Source organism: Triticum dicoccoides, chromosome 7B (assembly GCF_002162155.2).
Source record: "Triticum dicoccoides isolate Atlit2015 ecotype Zavitan chromosome 7B, WEW_v2.0, whole genome shotgun sequence".
Lineage (NCBI taxonomy): Eukaryota > Viridiplantae > Streptophyta > Magnoliopsida > Poales > Poaceae > Triticum > Triticum dicoccoides.
The window spans coordinates 321,584,319-321,605,047 of NC_041393.1; positions in this window are offsets into that span (position 1 = coordinate 321,584,319).

Consider the following 20,729-nt stretch of genomic DNA (forward strand, 5'->3'; position numbering starts at 1 on the left):
GTTTTGAATGCTGTTTTCCATTCATCTCCCAATTTCATACGAATTTGATGGTATCCACTACGTAAATCAACTTTGGAGAATATTGTAGAGCCACTCAATTCATCAAGCATATCATCTAGCCTAGGAATAGGATGACGATAACGAATAGTAATATTATTAATGCCTCTACAATCAACACACATACGTGATGTACCATCCTTTTTCGGCACTAGAATAATAGGAACATCACAAGGACTAAGGGATTCGCGTATATAACCTTTGTCGAGAAGCTCTTGTACTTGACGCATAATCTCCTTCGTCTCCTCTGGATTGGTACGGTATGGTGCACGGTTTGGCAGTGAAGCACCGGGAATTAAGTCAATCTGATGCTCAATCCCTCGAATAGGCGGTAATCCCGGTGGCACGTCTTGTGGAAAGACGTCAGCGAACTCCTGCAAAATGTTAGTGACAGCAGGAGGCAAAGAGGAAGGCACGTCCTCGAATGAACATAATGCCTCTTTGCACACAAAAGCATAGCAAACAGATTTGCTGAAATCTAGCTCATCAATATCAGATTTGGTGGCAAATAAACATGCACTTTTCAATTTAATTTCAGAAGCAACACTAGATGGTTTATTATTAGGCTTCATTTGTTGCTCAAATTCTTTTGCCACAATCTGATTTTCACTCTTATTCGTCTCCTGTTTTGCTTTATTAGCTCTATTAATATCATCTTTCAAAATGGAATCAGGAGTCATAGGAAGCAAAGTAATATTTTTATCCTTATGAACAAGAGTATAGTGATTGTTTCTACCATGGTGTACAGAATTTTTATCAAATTACCATGGTCTACCAAGTAATAAGGAACATGCTTGCATAGGTACCACATCACAATCAACATAATCAGCATATGTAGATATACTAAAATGCACACGAACAGTACGTGTTACCTTAATCTTGCCGCTGTTGTTGAACCATTGGATGTAGTAAGGATGTGGATGTGGTCTTGTGGTGAGAGAAAGCTTCTCGACCATCTCCATGCTAGCCAAGTTGTTGCAGCTCCCTCCGTCTATGATGACGCGCACAGAACGTTCCTTCACAACTCTCTTGGTATGGAACAAATTGTGCCTCTGATTTTGCTCAGCTTGTGTGATCTGCACACTCAAAACACGTTGAGCAACTAAACATTCATACCTGTCAGCGTCTTCAGGAGCCATGTATTGCGTCTCATTATCAGAATCATCTCCACCATGTTCTTCACGTGTAATAAGAGCCAAAGTCTCCTCATCATAGTCACTAGCGGACTCATATCCACCATCCGCGGTAGCAATCATCACACGCGGAGATTTGCATTCTCTCGCATAATGACCTCCTCCCTTGCAACGACGACAAATAATATCACTTGTGTGCCCTGTTGATGCTATGGAAGAAGAAGAACGCTGTGTAGGCCCCGCAGGTGCGCTCTTGGCAGATAATGGTGGTTGTGCCTGTTTTCTTGTATCACGGCTGGAGGTGGCACCTGATGGAGGTGCTGGTGCAGTTGAAGTAGAAGATGCACGTGGTGTCCATGATGAAGGTCGGCCTGCAGAAAAGTTAGTTCGCCCCAATGCTTGTCGATCCTGCACTTCACGTTCAGCTTTACAAGCAAGATGGAATAAACGAGTGATATTAGTATACTCCTTATAGTCTAGAATGGTCTGAATCTCTCTATTTAATCCACCCAGAAAACGTGCAAGCATAGCTTCATTCTCCTCAACAATACCACATCTAATCATGCCAGTTTGTAATTCCTGATAATATTCTTCTACAGGATTTTTTCCTTGTCTTAAACGCTGCAATTTTTGAAGCAATTCACGTTGATAATATGGTGGAACCCAACGCGTACGCATAGCAGTTTTCAAAGCAGCCCAAGTAGTTGGAATAGGATATAATCTACAATGTTCAGACCACCATACACATGCAAAACTAGTGAAAGCACAAACAGCAGCAGCAACTCGTCTCTCCTCAGGATATTGTAAACATGTAAATCGTTGTTCAGTTTCTAACTCCCAAGTAAGATATATATCAGGAACATATCTACCCTCAAATGGTGGAATATTCAATTTCAGTTTAGGAATATGGACATCATCTCGTACCTGAGGTGGTGGTGCAGGCCTACCATTACGAATATATACCTGAGGTCGACCTGCTGGTGGTGGTGCTGGTGGCTGCTCGTAGATCTGATTTTGATCAACCTCATCCTCATAATCGCCCGCATACTCATCATCCTCCTGGGTACCTGCAACAGCAGTAGCAGGAGCCACAGAAGTATCAACAGCAGCACCAACAGTTTGGCCAAACGCAAGAGGAACACGGCTCGCTCGGCGAAGGTCTATTTCGCGACGTGGAGGTAGTCGTTGTTGTTGTTGTTGGAGAGGTGCGTTAGGTGCAGCGGGTGGTGGTGGTGGAAGACGCGCGAGCAATTCATTAAATCTGTTATCGAGCTTTGTTTCGAACGTCTTCTCAAGGCCAGTGATCTTCTCCATGGCCTCTTCAAAATTGTTCAGCACATCTTGCACCTGTTCAGTCATCATTTGCTGAAACTTATCATGAAGCTCCTTGTTCGATAAATTCTCCCAGTCAATCTCGTCGGCTTGTGATCCTGGCATGGAGCAATAGAAACACACAAGAATATGATCCTACAGACTACGAACAAGTGGTGGTGGTGGGTGTCACAAATCCGTCAAGCAAAACTCAAATTCTTACCAGTTCTTACCCAGCAACAGGCGGTGATCGGCAACCGTTGTAGTCAAAACTCTCAAAGCTTGGATAGAGCGATTACCAGGGAGAGTCAAACGCACGACGTAGATGTATGTGGAGCTGGGAAGGCTTATACTATGGTAGCAAAAAGGGTCAGCAATAATCAATTCAGAGATGCAAAGTTGAATAAACGCTCAACGACGGTACTGTGCTGGTCCTAGGCTAGACTGTGCTAGAGACGCGAGCCTAGAACACCAACAAAATCACGGCGCGGCACGTAAACAAGGGAAAAGCACACTCTGAATTTTTTTTTCGCTCTTTTTTTTTGCGCTGTTTTTTTTTTGCGAAAAATCACTATAATGGCGAGTGTCTCAAAACTCTTCCTAGCTCAAACTGACAGGATGGGCACGAAATTTTTCGACCAATTTTTTTTTTCGACTGCCCGGACCCAAAAACTGGAAACGGGTCAAAAAAAACTTCCTATAATGGCACCTGTCTCAAAACACTCAGAAACACCTAAAAATAGGATAGCCAGAAAATTTTTCGAAAAATGCGTTTTCGAAAAATTTTGGGCCTAAACGGAGCGTGGCTACCCGACTCCGGCAAGGAAACACGAATCGGAATCTGGATGGATCCCGAAAACAAACCTAATAAGCAAGGAACTCGGATTGGTGGTGGATATATGGTGGTGGTATCTGGCAGCGGTGGTGGTAGCGGTGGTAGTATATGGATATGGATCGGTGGTGGTATATGGGCACGGATTGGTGGTGGTATATGGATACGGATTCGGAGCGGTGGTGGTAGATGGCAGGGGCGATGATGATGGTGCGGCGGCGGCATGACAACTTATGACCAGAACTCGAAACTCTAAAAGACTAGACGCTAAGACCAGCAACTACACCGACGATGCAACCGCAAATTCAACAAAGCAAAACCCTAAAAAGATTATGCAAAGGCTCAGATTGGTTCGGATATGATGAACTAACCCTAATTTTTTTGTGTGGCTTTTTCGTGGACTGTAGGTATGAAGAACAGACTCGATCTAAACTACGAAAAACTGTAAAATCTCACCGAGCAACCTGGAAATCTGATACCACTTGATAGAGGCAAAGGTGTCCCGTCTTTCGATGAGATGATGGATATCGCTTTGGTGGAAGTCGACTTTGACGATCCGACTACGAACGTGCGAGGACGTCGCGCCTTAGCAATCGCTAAACCAACTCCGAGAGGTTATTGACCACGCCGGAGCACGATCAACCTGACCACGAGGGTCTGTTTCCTGCGAGCAAACGAAGAACAAGCAAGAAACTGAGATTGCAATCTGGATATTGCGAATATAAGATGAAAGCTTTATTGATCAAGGTGGGGTTCTGTGACGCCTTTGTCTGGTCGTTGAACACAAACAAAGTACGCGAAGTTGCAGCTATGGCGAACTTTTAATCTAAACAAAACCCCAAAGTCTAAACGATGCCGTAAGGGCTGTATATATGGAGGAAGAGGGGGGAATTTCGTGGCCCTTGGTGGAGGGGTCCGAAATCAACCCTATCTCTTGTTTCCCCACACATACGGACTCTAAAAATAGCCTATACTTATGTATTTCGAAATTACATGGGCCTGGCCCAATAATAAGGTGACGCAGCACCTAAAATAGCCTCGGGACGAAATTTATGAAGTGGCATCTTGTATATTTCGTCCAAGGCTTCATGCACCCATTATGGTGGCTTCAAAGTCCTGAAATCATCACTTGTAACTCCGTTCTTGTTCCCCTTGCGCATGCCATCATCTCCATGCTTGTTCTTGCTCCAATGTTCATCCTTCTCCAAGCTAGGCCCTTCATTTGTAAGCAAAACAAATGTATCCAATTTAGGCAGCATCATATTCTCATGAACATTAGAATCATTACCAAGAAACGAAAGTACCTGGTAATTTAGTTGGCGTGCACAAGCTCTAGTAATTGGTCCAGTATGTATAGCAGCAGGGGCTGTGGGTGTAACAATTGTATTGATGTCCTCATCACCTTTCTACTTTGGTTGTGAAACCTACTGTCGGTGTCAAAACCGGCGGATCTCAGGTAGGGGGTCCCGAACTGTGCGTCTAGGCGGATGGTAACAGGAGACAAGGGACACGATGTTTTTACCCAGGTTCAGGCCCTCTCGATGGAGGTAAAACCCTACTCCTGTTTGATTAATATTGATGATATGGGTAGTACAAGAGTAGATCTACCACGAGATCGGAGTGGCTAAACCCTAGAATCTAGCCTATGGTATGATTATTGTTTGTCCTACGGACTAAAACTCTCCGGTTTATATAGACATCGGAGAGGGCTAGGGTTACACAGGGTCGGTTACAATGGGAGGAGATCTTCATATCGTATCGCCAAGCTTGCCTTCCACGCCAAGGAAAGTCCCATCCGGACACGGGACAGAGTCTTCAATCTTGTATCTTCATAGTCCAGGAGTCCGGCCATCCGGACACCCCCTAATCCAGGACTCCCTCAGTAGCCCCCGAACCAGGCGTCAATGACGACGAGTCCGGCGCGCAAGTTGTCTTCGGCATTGCAAGGCGGGTTCTCCTGCAAATTCTCTGTATCCGTCGAATAGTGTCCGGCTTCTAGTGTGTGCTATCCTCCTCGGCTTCTGTGCCCCATAATGACCATCTTCCACGCGTCAGGCGAATGTGAAAAGCCAGGGGGTTTTCTTTTCACTTACCCTCCCCCCCGGTTGCGTTAATGAGCCGCCCATAAAAGAGACGGGGATTTAGATCCAATTCGCACCATCTTCCCTCCGCGAGTCTTCATCGGAGCGCCTCTGACAGAGATCCATTCCATCATGGCCAGTCGGTGCCTCTCCTCCTCTCGCCCTTCCAGCCCTCGGCCCGGAGATTGGGGGCGGTGTTCCGTCCCGCATAGCAAGTTAGTAGTGCTTCAGTCCAAGGGGCTTCTCCCCCCAGCATATATGGTCCCAGTTCGAGCCGGGATTGCTGCCTATAGCAGCGGAGAGCAGGCGGAGGGCGTTCCCAATCCCTCTCAAAGAGAGCGGGTATGCTTAGTCCCTTATTTGATGAGAGGACTAGGATTTCCAATTCATCCGTTTCTCCGAGGGTTGCTGGAGTTCTATGGCCTCCAGCTACATAACCTCACGCCCGCCTCCATTTTGCACATCGCGGGCTTCGTGGCCCTCTGCGAGCTGTTCTTGGGTGCTGAGGCCCATTTCGCGCTATGGAAGAGGTTGTTTTGCCTTGTGCCTCATTCTCAGGAGGGGTCTATTTATCAGGTGGGCGGAGCCGAACTATGGCGCATCGCCAGGACCGGATATCTATCCGGCACCCCAAAGAGGGTGTCCGAAGACTGGCCCTCGGAGTGGTTTTATATGGATGACGTCCCCTGCCAGATCCTGTACAGATCGGCCTCCCCGAGTTCAATAATGCCCCGTTGAAGAAGCGCCTGAGTTGGCGCCCACAGAACCCTCAGAGGGAAGCTGACAGAGACGTCCTGTACCTGATGAGCCGGATAAGGTTGTTGGCTCATTCCGTACTGACCATGATTAAGGTCATGGCCATATGCATTACGCGAGGGGTGCAGCCGCTTCAATACAGAGGCCACCCCATGTGGGATTTCAACGGGGAGGATGATGCTACCCGGTGCGGTCGCAAGGGGCCAGATTTGGCTGCCACTTTAACGAGAATCTTATCTGCTTTGTACAAGGGGGAAGAGGAAGAATTCCTCCGTGTCAACCCGAAAGGCGGATTCTCTATGTACAATCCTCCTAGTTGGGTGAGCGGACACTTTCACTTGCCTATCCGTTTTCGAAATTCCCGTAGTTGAGTACTTAGACTAGTAATGTTTAAACGCAGGAGCTGCGCCAGGCTGTGAAGGAAATAAACATCCCTGCTCCACAACCCGAGGATCCGGAACGGTCCCTCGATCCGGACTCCCGAGAAGATCCGGACTTATGTGTGGACTTGATTGATAGAGTATTTCATCAATTGAGCAAGGATAACTCCTTAGTGGCCATCACGGCCGACTATCGTGGACTACTTCCAGCCTCCAAGGTAACTAAGACCGAAGTCCCAGTATTCTCATGCTTTATCTTGCATGTCGTGCACTAACAGCGTTTCGCAGGGTAAATCCTTGAGGCGGAAGGCCGAGCCCGCGGTGGGCAGCCAACAAGGGCCGCTGAAGCCAGGCGGGCCAAAAAAGAAGTGCGGACCAGATCAAGATTCCAGCGCAACGATATGGTGTGCGAATTTAACACCTAGGGTTTATGCCCTTGAGTCTTACTAATGCTCATGATTTTCTTAGAAAGAAGAGAGCCCGTCGGACTATGTCCGCCGGCCAAGGTTCGAGGCCGGGTCCGGAAGCGGAGGCGGACACGGGACACGCCTCGGGCTCTCCTTCGACAGAGGATGCTGACGGGCTATCTGCCACCAATTCAGAGGTGGAGAGTGCCCTAAACCACAGGCGTCGCCGGACTGTTCTTCGTGACTCGTGTTTTTCCCCAGAGGCATTAGACGCCTTTAACACAGGAGATGCGTATCTCCGTGCTTCTCAAAATGGTCTAGCCAGAGCCACGGAGCAGTATGTGAAAGACATACAGGTGAGTAGAATTGAAGGTTATATATGTCAGTAGCCCCCGAGACTTGAAATAGTGAAGATAACTGTTTGAAGGATCATGTGCTATGCAATGTCTTACAAAGAAGAACACGCAATTGTCCCAGGAGCTCGAAGAGTGCAAGGTTCAGCTCGAGGCCGCATTGGCCACTTCAGAGAATGTCAAAGGGACGCCCGCAAGTTATATGTGCTTCGAAAGGTACCTCTGTTTTGAAATGCGGCAGGCGTGCAACCCTGACTATAATAATGCAGATGAGGCCAGAGTAAATCCGGACCAGCAACAACTCCTACGCCAACTAAAGGCTGGCGAGAGTGTGCTGACGAGGGTGAGGCAAGAGAAGAACAAGCTTCAAGACGCCAATACCCAACTAGGCGAGGAACTGAAAGATGTTCGTATTCAGCTGTCTTCTGCCGTGAAGGAGAATCGGCGACTTCGACGTGGCATTTTTAGTATGTGCTTGAACGAATCTTCGAAAAAATAATTCGGCGAGGAAGTCGATTAACAGAGCTATGTCTGTAGGTCTGCTGACGGGTCGTCCGGCGGAGGAAATGCCCGGTTCATCGGGAGACCTTCTTCCGGAGTTGTTGCAACTACACGAGCGAGTTCGACAGGCAATGCAAGGCGTCATCCAGGCTATGTGGCCATCCCTCTCCGTGCCCGAAGGCCTTGAGGATCTTGCCAAGAAGCTGGAGGGAGTGCGGCAGCGCTTCCGGTTATGGAAGATATCGGCTTGCCGTCAAGGTGCCAGGGAGGCCTGGGCCATGGTGAAGACTCGGTACACGAAGGTTGACCCAAACCACATGGCCGAGGTTGGCCCTATAGGTCCGGGCGGAAAGGAGATCCTGGTCAGCTTGGCATATGGCCAGGTGAAGCTGGCTGCAAAGTATTCCTAACAGGACTGTAAATTAGACCGCCTGTTAGATGGCATTGAAGAAGAATATGCCAAGTCGGATTGACTATGTAAAAATGACATAAAATATGTCCTCTAGCCGGGTTGTAGATCGTTTGTCATTGCGGAACTTTTCGCTTCGACCTCTAGACCCTATAGTCCGGAGTGTGTCCGAATACCCTCTTGGTTATGTAAGAACCGGGGCATGCATGGAGACAAGGCGTAGGGGTCATAAGTGCTTTAGCAGACAAGTGCCCAACTAGTTATGATATATTACATGGTTAGTAAGAAACATCTTCCAGAGAGAATAGTTCTGTTAGGGGTTCCTTTCCCTGGGAGGCATGCTCTAAAGTGCATGTCCGAACTGCCGGAAAGAGCAGAAAGGCATCTGGGGGCAAATGAGTAAATACGAAAGATCATCTTTTAGTTCACCGACCGAATATTCCCTTAAGAACGCTAGCTTTCGGCTTCACCCAGTCTGAGGTACACATCCGGCTGACCCGGCAGTAACAATCGCAGAGGTGCTCCCTTTACCACCTAGCCGAACAAACAGGAACATAGGGGTAAGCACAGGAGCCAGGCAACCCAGCTTGGCCAAAACTTAAGTCATATTGATGCATATAATGGTGTATAAAAGGTTCATGCGGAAGCATTACACATGTTTTGGGCATGAGGCCCGTTTTATATAAACTTCTTGGTAGAGAAGCCCCCAGGTATTGTGAGCGCAGGTAGCGCGTCGGGTGCGTGCGAATATTGCACATGCGAGCCCCTAAGGGCTTGTGAGAAAAAAAATGGGAAGGGAGAAGGAACAAAATCCCGGACTGCCAAAAATAAAAACAAAAAAAGTAAACAAAGGGACGAGGGAAGGAGACGAACACGGAGTCCGGTGCGAGGCGTAGAACCTTCGTAGGCATGCTGCATTCCATGGGTTCAGCTCGAGTCGGTTGTCCGATGCGCCTCACAGACGGTACGCTCCGCCGGTCAGTACTTGGTCGATGATGAAGGGGCCCTCCCATTTGGGCTTTAATTTATCCTTTTTCTTGTCCGGCAGGCATAGAACTAGTTCGCCAACGTTATATGTTTTGGCCCGTACTTCTCTGCTTTGATATCTTCGAGCCTGCTGTTGATAGAATGCGGAATGAGCCTTTGCCATGTCGCGCTCCTCTTCCAATGCGTCCAAGCTGTCCTGCTGATCGAGCTCGGCTTCTCTTTCTTCGTACATGCGCACTCGAGGTGAGTCATGGATTATGTCGCATGGCAGTACTGTCTCTGCGCCGTATACCATAAAAAATGGTGTGAATCCGGTAGTGCGATTCGGCGTGGTCCGCAGCCCCCAGAGTACGGAGTCAAGCTCCTCTACCTAGTGCATGTCCGATTCCTTGAGGGATCGCACTAGTCTGGGTTTAAAGCCGCTCACAATGGGACCATTGGCCCGTTCGACTTGACCGTTAGTTTGAGGGTGATAGACTGAAGCGTAGTCGAGCTTGATGCCCATGTTCTTGCACCAAAGTTTGACTTCATCGGCCGTGAAATTTGTGCCGTTGTCGGTTATGATGCTGTGGGGGACACCGTAACGGTGTACAACCCCGGAAAGGAAGTCTATCATTGGTCCGGATTCGGCCGTCTTTATAGGCTTGGCTTCTATCCATTTGGTGAATTTTTCCACCATGACCAGTAGGTATTTTTGCTTGTGGGTTCCTCCTTTAAGGGGTCCGACCATGTCAAGCCCCCAGACCGCGAAAGGCTAGGTAATGGGTATAGTTTGTAGGGTGGTAGGCGGCATGTGGCTTTGGTTGGCGAATAACTGGCAACCAATACATCGTTGTACTAAGTCCTGAGCGTCTGCCCGGGCCGTTGGCTAATAAAATCCGGTACGGAAGGCCTTGCTTACAAGGGCCCGGGCTGTGCGTGGTGCCCGCCGAGTCCGGCATGGATTTCAGCCAAAAGGTCTCGTCCTTCTTCTTCGAAGATACACCTTTGCAGGACTCCGGTTGTGCTTTTCTTGTAAAGCTCTCCCTCATGGACTTTGTAGGCTTTAGATCGCCGAACTATGCAGCGGGCGTCGTTTTGGTCCTCGGGAAGTTCCTGCCTAGTTAGGTAGGCTAGGAATGGCTCTGTCCAAGGGGCAATGACTGCCATTATTTCACAGGCTGACGGCGTTGTTTCATTGGCGTAGCCCCCAGTTGTGTCAGGATGCTCGGTGAGGGGCAGTGTAGTTGTGTCCGGGCTATCGTTTCCAGATTCTCCGTCCCATGATACAGATGGCTTGAACAGCCTTTCTAGGAAGATGTTGGGACGGACGGCCTCGCGCTTGGCGCCGATGCGTGCCAGTACATCTGCTGCTTGGTTGTTTTCCCGGGCTATGCGATGAAATTCGAGCCCCTCAAACCGAGCTAACATCTTTAAGATGGCGTTGCGGTAAGCTACCATTTTCGGTTCCTTGGCGTCGAAGTCTCCATTTATTTGGGATATTGCGAGATTTGAATCCCTGCGGACCTCTAGGCGCTGAATGCCCATGGAGACTGCCATTCGGAGGCCATGTAAAAGGGCCTCGTATTCGGCTGCATTGTTCGAATCCGTGTACATTATCTGAAATACGTATTGGACTGTGTCCCCAGTTGGGGACGTCAGAACGACGCCAGCCCCCAGGCCAGCCAGCATTTTGGAGCCGTCGAAGTGCATGATCCAGTTGGAGTATGCGCCGGATTCTTTAGGGAGTTCGGCTTCAGTCCATTCGGCAATGAAGTCGGCCAAAACCTGCGACTTAATAGCTCGCCTTGGCTTGTAGGTTATGTCGAACGGGAGGAGCTTGATGGCCCATTTGTCAATCCAGCCCGTTGCGTCGCGGTTGTTTATAATGTCATTAAGGGGTACTTCGGATGCCACTATTATGGAGCACTCTTGAAAGTAGTGTCGCAGCTTCCGGGATGCCATGAACACCGCGTATGCTATCTTTTGATAATGCGGGTACCATGACTTGCATGGAGTTAGCACAGTGGACATGCAGTACATTGGTTTTTGGAGGGGGAACTTGTGTCCGTCCGCCTCTTGTTCGACGACGAGCACCGCGCTTACCACTTGATGGGTTGCCGCGATGTATAATAGCATTGGTTCGCCCGTGTTGGGTGCGGCCAGGACTGGATTTGTTGCCAATATGGCTTTTATTTCTTCGAGTCCGGCCATGGCGGCCTCCGTCCTCTCGAAGTGGTCGGTGCGCCGTAGGAGGCGATAGAGGGGTAATGCCTTTTCTCCTAAGCGGGAGATAAATCGGCTTAGAGCCGCCACGCATCATGTCAGTTTTTGTATTTGTTTGAGGTCCTTTGGGGTATCTAATTGTGACAGAGCTTAGATCTTGCCTGTGTTTGCTTCGATTCCTCTACCAGATACAATGAAGCCCGGGAGCTTTCCGGTTGGTACACCGAAAACACATTTTTCCGGGTTGAGCTTAATGTCATATGTTCGGAGATTGTCGAACGTGAGCCTCAAGTCGTCTACTAGAGTATCAACGTGTTTGGTTTTGACGACCACGTCATCTACATATGCTTCGACCGTTTTGCCGATCTGGTTGGCTAGACATGTCTGAATCATGCGCTGATATGTTGCGCCGGCGTTTTTGAGCCCGAAGGGCATCGTGTTGAAGCAGAGTGGGCCGTATAGGGTGATGAATGCCGTTGCGGCCTGGTCTGACTCTGCCATCTTGATTTGGTGGTAGCCAGAGTATGCATCGAGGAAACACAACGAGTCGTGTCCTGCGGTGGCGTCGATGATTTGATCAATTCGGGGGAGTGGGAAAGGGTCCTTTGGACAGGCCTTGTTTAGGTCTTTGAAATCGACACATAGGCGCCAGGATTTGTCCTTCTTTGGTACCATCACCAGGTTTGCTAGCCAGTCTGGATGTTTTATGTCTTTGATGAACCCGGCTTCTAGTAGTTTTGCTAGCTCCTCTCCCATGGCTTGTCTCTTAGGTCGGAAAAGCGCCGTAGGGTCTGCTTGACGGGTTTAAACCCTTTTAAGATGTTCAGGCTGTGTTCGGCCAGCCTGCGTGGGATTCCTGGCATATCCGAGGGTTGCCAGGCGAAAATGTCCCAATTTTCTCGCAGAAAGTCTCTGAGTGCGGCGTCTACATCGGGCTTTAATTGTGCCCCGTTGGATGGACTTGGAATTTGACTATTTCGTACGCTGGTTTAAAAGAGGTGGACTTGGATCTCTTGTCTAGTATCACGTCGTCCCTGTCCACCATGGAGCACAACACCGTTAATTCCTCGAACACCACATCCAGTATGATTTTTCCTGAACAGCACGCTTCCCGGCTTGGGATTATTCCCCTAAAAGTTGTGTTGCTTCGCTCAATGCGGCTCCAGTCAATTTCCATTTTTCGCAGGGTTTCCTCATAGATGAGGTTGAGTCCGCTGCCGCCATCCATAAGTACTTTTGTAAGTCGAAAGTCGTCCACTATTGGACTGAGGACCAATGCGGCTGGTGCTCGGGCTGTCCGGAATTTAGGTTCGTCACTGGCATTAAAGGTGATAGCCGTGTCACTCCATGGGTTTATTGTTGCTACTTGGTAGACTTCGGCGAGGTTGGGAGCGTTTGTTTCCTTGCGTTGTTTGATGTGAACGTCTCGAAGACTGTCGATACCGTACTGGGGAGGTATTCTTCGGGTGCTGGAGTTAAAAGCTCCTCGCCGCTTCTGGCTAACTGCCGTAGTATCCAACATGCTCTGAGGCTGTGCGTTGGTGTGGCTTTCCCTGAATTATGAATTCTACAGGGTCCATTGAGCCATCCTTCCAATACTGTCCCGTACCCTGTAGAGGGCTTTTGTTTTTTGATATTTGGCTCGGATGCCTGGCGATAATGCGCCCTTTTGTTTCGGACTCGTGTTATATTCGGGGCCGGATTGTCCCAGAATTTATCTTCGGTTTTCCGAACGCTTTCAATCGCACAGTACTTTTGTACTATGGATGTCAAGTCGGCGAATCGTGTAATTTCACGGCGACTTATGGCGTTGAGGATTCCGATGTCCGTGCAGTTGTTAAGGAAGTGTAAAATTGCTTCTTTCTCACGGCAGTCCTTTATCCTGTTCATAACCAGGAGGAATCTGGCCCAGTAGTGGTGTACTGCTTCTCCGGACTCTTGTCGTATTAGGGATAAATCCCGTATAGTTAGGTGGGCGGGTGGAAATAAATCCGGAACCCTGCCCGATGTAAGATTCAGGGGCCGAGCAGTTTCCGAATTCGGAAGCTTGCTGCCTGACTTTAAGTTCAGGGTTCGGGCGACATCCTTCCCTTCGCTGGTTTCCGGCTTGGAGGGATCGGGAATCCGGACGCATCTGGTCCTTAGGGCGGGCGAAGATTCGCCGCATTGTTCTTCCACCACTTCGACGTGGTGGGTAATCTGGGGAGAGTCAAGCTCTCTCTGATCAGGTTTAAGCCCAATCTGGTCGTAATCGGTAGCGACTCCCAGGGCTGCAATGCGATCCAAGAGTTCGTTCAGGGAGAAGAGCTCCATCGGATCTAACTGCTTGGCGAGCTCCGAGCTAATGCGAAGATTGCTTTCGATGGCCCGAGAGGTCACCGTTGGCGCGGCGGCCGGACTGGCGGTCATCAAAAACCAGCCTAGCCGGAGAGTTTGGCCGACAGCCAAAGCTCCTTTAGCAACGACGCCGTCTTTAAAGACGGGGTGCGGCATCCTTCCTAATGGTGACGACACAACGAAACTCTCAATGAAAGCACCAATATCGGTGTAAAAACCGGCGGATCTCGGGTAGGGGGTCCCGAACTATGCATCTAGGCGGATGGTAACAGGAGACAAGGGACACGATGTTTTTACCCAGGTTCGGGCCCTCTCGATGGAGGTAAAACCCTACCCCTGTTTGATTAATATTGATGATATGGGTAGTACAAGAGTAGATCTACCACGAGATCGGAGTGGCTAAACCCTAGAATCTAGCCTATGGTATGATTGTTGTTCGTCCTACGGACTAAAACTCTCCGGTTTATATAGACACCGGAGAGGGCTAGGGTTACACAGAGTCAGTTACAATGGGAGGAGATCTTCGTATCGTATCGCTAAGCTTGCCTTCCACGCCAAGGAAAGTCTCGTCCGGACACGGGGCGGGGTCTTCAATCTTGTATCTTCGTAGTCCAGGAGTTCGGCCGAAGGTCATAGTCCGGCCATTCGGACACCCCCTAATCCAGGACTCCCTCAGTAGCCCCCGAACTAGGCTTCAATGACGACGAGTCCGGCGCGCAAGTTGTCTTCGGCATTGAAAGGCGGGTTCTCCTGCAAATTCTCTGTATCCGTCGAATAGTGTCCGGCTTTTAGTGCGTGCTGCCCTCCTCTGCTTCTATGCCCCATAATGACCATCTTCTATGTGTCAAACGAATGCGAAAAGCCAGGGGATTTTTTCAGTTACCCCCCTGGTTGCGTTAATGAACCGCCCATAAAAGAGACGGGGATTTAGATCCAATTCACACCATCTTCCCTCCGCAAGATTTCATCAGAGTGCCTTCGACAGAGATCCATTCCACCATGGCTGGTTGGTGCAGCTCCTCCTCTCGCCCCTCCAGCGCTCGGCCCGAAGATTGGGGGCGGTGTTCCGTCCCGCATAGCGAGCTAGTAGTGCTTCAGTCCAAGGGGCTTCTTCCCCCAGCATATATGGTCCCAGTTCAAGCCAGGATTGCTACCTATAGCGGCGGAGAGCAGGCGGAGAGCGTCCCCCATCCCTCTCGAGGTGAGAGGGTATTCCTAGTCCCTTATTTAATGAGAGGACTCAGATTTCCAATTCATCCGTTTCTTTGAGGGTTGCTGGAGTTCTATGGCCTCCAGCTACACAACCTCACGCCCGCCTCCATTCTGCACATTGCGGGCTTCATGGCCCTCTGCGAGCTGTTCTTGGGCGTTGAGGCCCATTTCACGTTGTGGAAGAGGTTATTTTGCCTTGTGCCTCATTCTCAGGAGGGGTCTATTTATCAAGTGGGCGGAGCCGAACTATGGCGCATCGCCGGGACCGGATATCTATCCGGCACCCCAAAGAGGGCGTTCGAAGACTGGCCCTCGGAATGGTTTTATATAGATGATGTCCCCCTGCCGGACCCTGTACGGATCGGCCTCCCCGAGTTCAATAATGCTCCATTGAAGAATCGCCTGAGTTGGCGCCCACGGAACCCTCAGAGGGAAGCTGACAGGGACGTCATGTACCTGATGAGCCGGATAAGGTTGTTGGCTCATTCCGGACTGACCATGATCAAGGTCATGGCCATATGCATCACGCGAGGGGTGCAGCCGCTTCAATACAGAGGCCACCCCATGTGGGATTTCAACGGGGAGGATGATGCTACCCGGTGCGGCCGCAAGGGGCCAGATTCGGCCGCCACTTTAATGAGAATCTTATCCGCTTTGTACAAGGGGGAGGAGGAAGAATTCCTCCATGTCAACCTGGAAGGCGGATTCTCTATGTACAATCCTCCTAGTTGGTTGAGCGGACACTTTCACTTGCCTATCCTTTTTTGAAATTCCCGTAGTTGAGTACTTAGACTAGTAATGTTTAAACGTAGGAGCTGCACCAGGCTGTGAAGGAAATAAACAGCCCTGCTCCACAACCCGAGGGTCTGGAACGGTCCCTTGATCCGGACTCCCAAGAAGATCCGGACTTATGCGTGGAGTTGGTTGATGGAGTATTTCATCAATTGAGCAAGGATAACTCCTTAGTGGCCATCATGGCCGACTATCCCGGACTACTTCCAGCTTCCAAGGTAACTAAGACCAAAGTCCCAGTATTCTCATGCTTTATCTTGCATGTCGTGCACTAACAGCGCTTCGCAGGGTAAATCCTTGAGCCGGAAGGCCGAGCCCACGGTGGGCAGCCAACAAGGGTGCTGAAACCAGGCGGGCCAAAAAGAAGTGCGGACTAGATCGAGATTCCGGTGCAACGGTATGATGTGCGGATTTAACGCCTAGGGTTTATGCCCTTGAGTCTTACTAATGCTCATGATTTTCTTAGAAAGAAGAGAGCCCGCCGGACTATCTTCCCGGCCAAGGTTCGAGGCCAGGTCCGGAAGCGGAGGTGGACACGGAACGCGCCTCGGGCGCTCCTCCGACAGAGGGCGTCGATGGGCTATCTGCCACCAATTCAGAGGTGGAGAGTGCCCTAAACCACAGGCGTCGCCGGACTGTTCTGCGTGACGCGTGTTTCTCCCCAAAGGCGTTGGACGCCTTTAATATAGGAGATGCGTATCTCCGTGCTGCTCAAAATGGTCTAGCCAGAGCCACGGAGCAGTATGTGAAAAACATACATGTGAGTAGAATTGAAGGTTATATATGTCAGTAGCCCCCGAGACCTTAAACAGTGAAGATAACTGTTTGAAGGATCATGTGCTATGCAGTGTCTTACAAAGAAGAACACGCAATTGTCTCAGGAGCTCGAAGAGTGCAAGGCTCTGCTCGAGGCCGCATTGGCCACTTCAGAGAATGTCAAGGGGACGCCCGCAGGTAATATGTGCTTCGAAAGGTACCTCTGTTTTGAAATGCGGCAGGCGTTCAACCCTGACTATAATAATGCAGATGAGGTCGGAGTAAATCCGGACCAGCAACAACTCCTACGCCAACTAAAGGCTGGCGAGAATGTGCTGACGAGGGTGAGGCAAGAGAAGAACAAGCTTCAAGACGCCAATACCCAGCTGGGCGAGGAACTGAAAGACGTTCGCATTCAGCTGTCTTCTGCCGTGAAGGACATTCGGCGACTTCGACGCGGCATTTTTAGTAAGTGCTTGAGCGAATCTTCGAAACAAGAATTCGGCGAGGAAGTCGATTTGACAGAGTTATGTCTGTAGGTCTGCTGACAGGTCGTCCGGCGGAGGAAATGCCCGGTTCATCGGGAGACCTTCTTCCCGAGCTGTTGCAACTAGATGAACGAGTTCGGAAGGCAATGCGAGGCGTCGTCTAGGCTATGTGGCCATCCCTCTCCGTGCCCGAAGGCCTTGAGGAGCTTGCCAAGAAGCTGGAGGGAGTGCGGCAGCGCTTTCGGTTATGGAAGATATCGGCTTGCCGTCAAGGTGCCAGGGAGGCCTGGGCCATGGTGAAGACTCGGTACACGAAGGCTGACCCAAACCACATGGCCGAGGTCGGCCCTATAGGTCCGGACGTAAAGGAGATACCGGTTAGCTTGGCATATGGCCAGGTGGAGCTGGCCGCAAAGTATTCCCAACAGGACTGTAAATTAGACCGCCTGTTAGATGGCATTGAAGAAGAATATGCCGAGTCGGATTGACTATGTAAAAAAAAACATAAAAATGTCCTCTAGCCAGATTGTAGATCGTTTGTCATTGCGGACCTTTTCGCTTCGACCTCTGGAACCTATAGTCCGGAGTGTGTCCGAATACCCTCTTTGTTATGTAAGAACCGGGGCATGCATGGAGATAAGGCGTAGGGGTCATAAGTGCTTTAGCAGACAAGTGCCCAACTAGTTATGTTATACTACATGGTTAGTAAGAAACATCTTCCAGAGAGAATAGTTCCGTTAGGGGTTCATTTACCTAGGAGGCATGCCCTAAAGTGCATGTCCGAACTGCCAGAAAGAGCAGAAAATCATCTGGGGGCAAAAAAAGTAAATACGAAAGATCATCTTTTAGCTCACCGACCGAATATTCCCTTAAGAACGCTAGCTTTCGGGTTCACCCAGTCTGAGGTACACATCCGGCTGACCCGGCAGTAACAATCGTAGAGGTGCTCCCTTTACCACCTAGCCGAACAAACAGGAACATAGGGGTAAGCATAGGAGCCAGGCAACCCAGCTTGGCCAAAACTTAAGTCATATCGATGCATATAATGGTGTATAAAAGGTTCATGCAGAAGCACTACACTTGTTTTGGGCATGAGTCCCGTTTTATATAAACTTCTTGGTAGAGAAGCCCCCAGGTATTGTGAGCGCAGGTAGCGCGTCGGGTGCGTGCGAATATTGCACATGCGAGCACCTAAGGGCTTGTGAGATAAGAGGGGGAGGGAGAAGGAACAAAATCCCGGACTGCCAAAAATAAAAACAAAAAATAAAACAAAGGGACGAGGGAAGGAGACGAACACGGAGTTCGGTGCTAGGCGTAGAACCTTCGTAGGCGTGTTGCATTCCATGGGTTCTGCTCGAGTCAGTTGTCCAATGCGCCTCGCAGACGGTACGCTCCTCCAGTCAGTACTTGGTCGATGATGAAGGGGCCCTCCCATTTGGGCTTTAATTTATCCTTTTTCTTGTCCGGCAGGCGTAGAACTAGTTCGCCAACGTTATATGTTTTGGCCCGTACTTCTCTGCTTTGATATCTTCGAGCCTGCTGTTGATTGAATGCGGAACGAGCCTTTGCCACATCGCGCTCCTCTTCCAATGCGTCCAAACTATCCTGCCGATCGAGCTCGGCTTCTCTTTCTTCGTACATGCGCACTCGAGGTGAGTCATGGATTATGTCGCATGGCAGTACTGCCTCTGCGCCCTATACCATAAAAATGGTGTGAATCCGGTAGTGCGATTCGGCGTGGTCCGCAGCCCTTAGAGTACGGAGTCAAGCTCCTCTACCCAGTGCGTGTCAGATTCCTTGAGGGATCGCACTAGTCTGGGTTTGATGCCGCTCATAATGAGATCATTGGCCCGTTCGACTTGACCGTAAGTTTGAGGGTGATAGACTGAAGCATAGTCGAGCTTGATGCCCATGTTTTTGCACCAAAGTTTGACTTCATCGGCCGTGAAGTTTGTGCCGTTGTCGGTTATGATGCTGTGGGGGACACCGTAACGGTGTACGACCCCGGATATGAAGTCTATCACTAGTCCGGATTCGACCGTCTTTACAGGCTTGGCTTCTATCCATTTGGTGAATTTGTCCACCATGACCAGTAGGTATTTTTGCTTGTGGGTTCCTCCTTTAAGGGGTCTGACCATGTCAAGCCCCCAGACCGCGAAAGGCCAGGTAATGGGTATAGTTTGTAGGGCGGTAGGCGGCATGTGGCTTTGGTTGGCGAATAACTGGCAACCAACACATCGTTGCACTAAGTCCTGAGCGTCTGCCCGGGCCGTTGGCCAATAAAATCCGGTACGGAAGGCCTTGCTTACAAGGGCCCGGGCTGCGGCGTGGTGCCCGCCGAGTCCGGCATGGATTTCAGCCAAAAGGTCTCGTCCTTCTTCTTCGGAGATACACCTTTGAAGGACTCCGGTTGTGCTTTTCTTGTAAAGCTCTCCCTCGTGGACTTTGTAGGCTTTAGATCGCCGCACTATGCAGCGGGCCTCGTTTTAGTCCTCGGGAAGTTCCTGCCTAGTTAGGTAGGCTAGGAATGGCTCTGTCCAAGGGGCAATGACTGCCATTATTTCGTGGGCTGACGGTGTTGTTTGTTGGCGTAGCCCCCAATTGTTTCAGGATGCTCGATGAGGGGCAGTGTAGTTGTGTCCGGGCTATTGTTTCCGGATTCTCCGTCCCATGATACAGATGGCTTGAACAGCCTTTCTAGGAAGATGTTGGGAGGGACGGCCTTGCGCTTCGCACCGATGCGTTCCAGCACGTCTGCTGCTTGGTTATTTTCCCGGGCTATGTGATGAAATTCGAGCCCCTCAAACCGAGCTGACATCTTTAAGATGGCGTTGCGGTAAGCTGCCATTTTCGGGTCCTTGGCGTCGAAGTCTCCATTTATTTGGGATATTGCGAGATTTGAATCTCCGCGGACCTCTAGGCGCTGAATGCCCATGGAGACTGCCATTCGGAGGCCATGTAAAAGGGCCTCGTATTCGGCTGCGTTGTTCGAATCCGTGTACATTATCTGAAGTACGTATTGGACTGTGTCCCCGGTTGGGGACGTCAGAACGACGCCAGCCCCCAGGCAAGCCAACATTTTGGAGCCGTCGAAGTGCATGATCCAGTTGGAGTATGCGCCGTATTCTTTAGGGAGTTCGGCTTCAGTCCATTCGGCAATGAAGTCGGGCAAATCCTGCGACTTAATAGCTCGCCTTGGCTTGTAGGTTATGTCGAACGGGAGGAGCTCGATGGCCCATTTGGCAATCTGGCCTGTTGCGTCGCGGTTGTTTATAATGTCATTAAGGGGTACTTCGGATGCCACTGTTATGGAGCACTCTTGAAAGTAGTGTCGCAGCTTCTGGGATGCCATGAACACCGTGTATGCTATCTTTTGATAATGCGGGTACTGTGACTTGCATGGAGTTAGCGCAGTGGACACATAGTACACTGGTTTTTGGAGGGGGGACTTGTGTCCGTCCGCTTCTCGTTCGACAACGAGCACCGCGCTTACAACTTGATGGGTTGCCGCGATGTATAATAGCATTGGTTCGCCCGTGTTGGGCGCGGCCAGGACCGGATTTGTTGCCAATATGGCTTTTATTTCTTCGAGTCCGGCCGTGGCGGCCTCCGTCCACTCGAAGTGGTCGGTGCGCCGTAGGAGGCGATAGAGGGGTAATGCCTTTTCTCCTAAGCGGGAGATAAAGCGGCTTAGAGCCGCCACACATCATGTTAGTTTTTTTATTTGTTTGA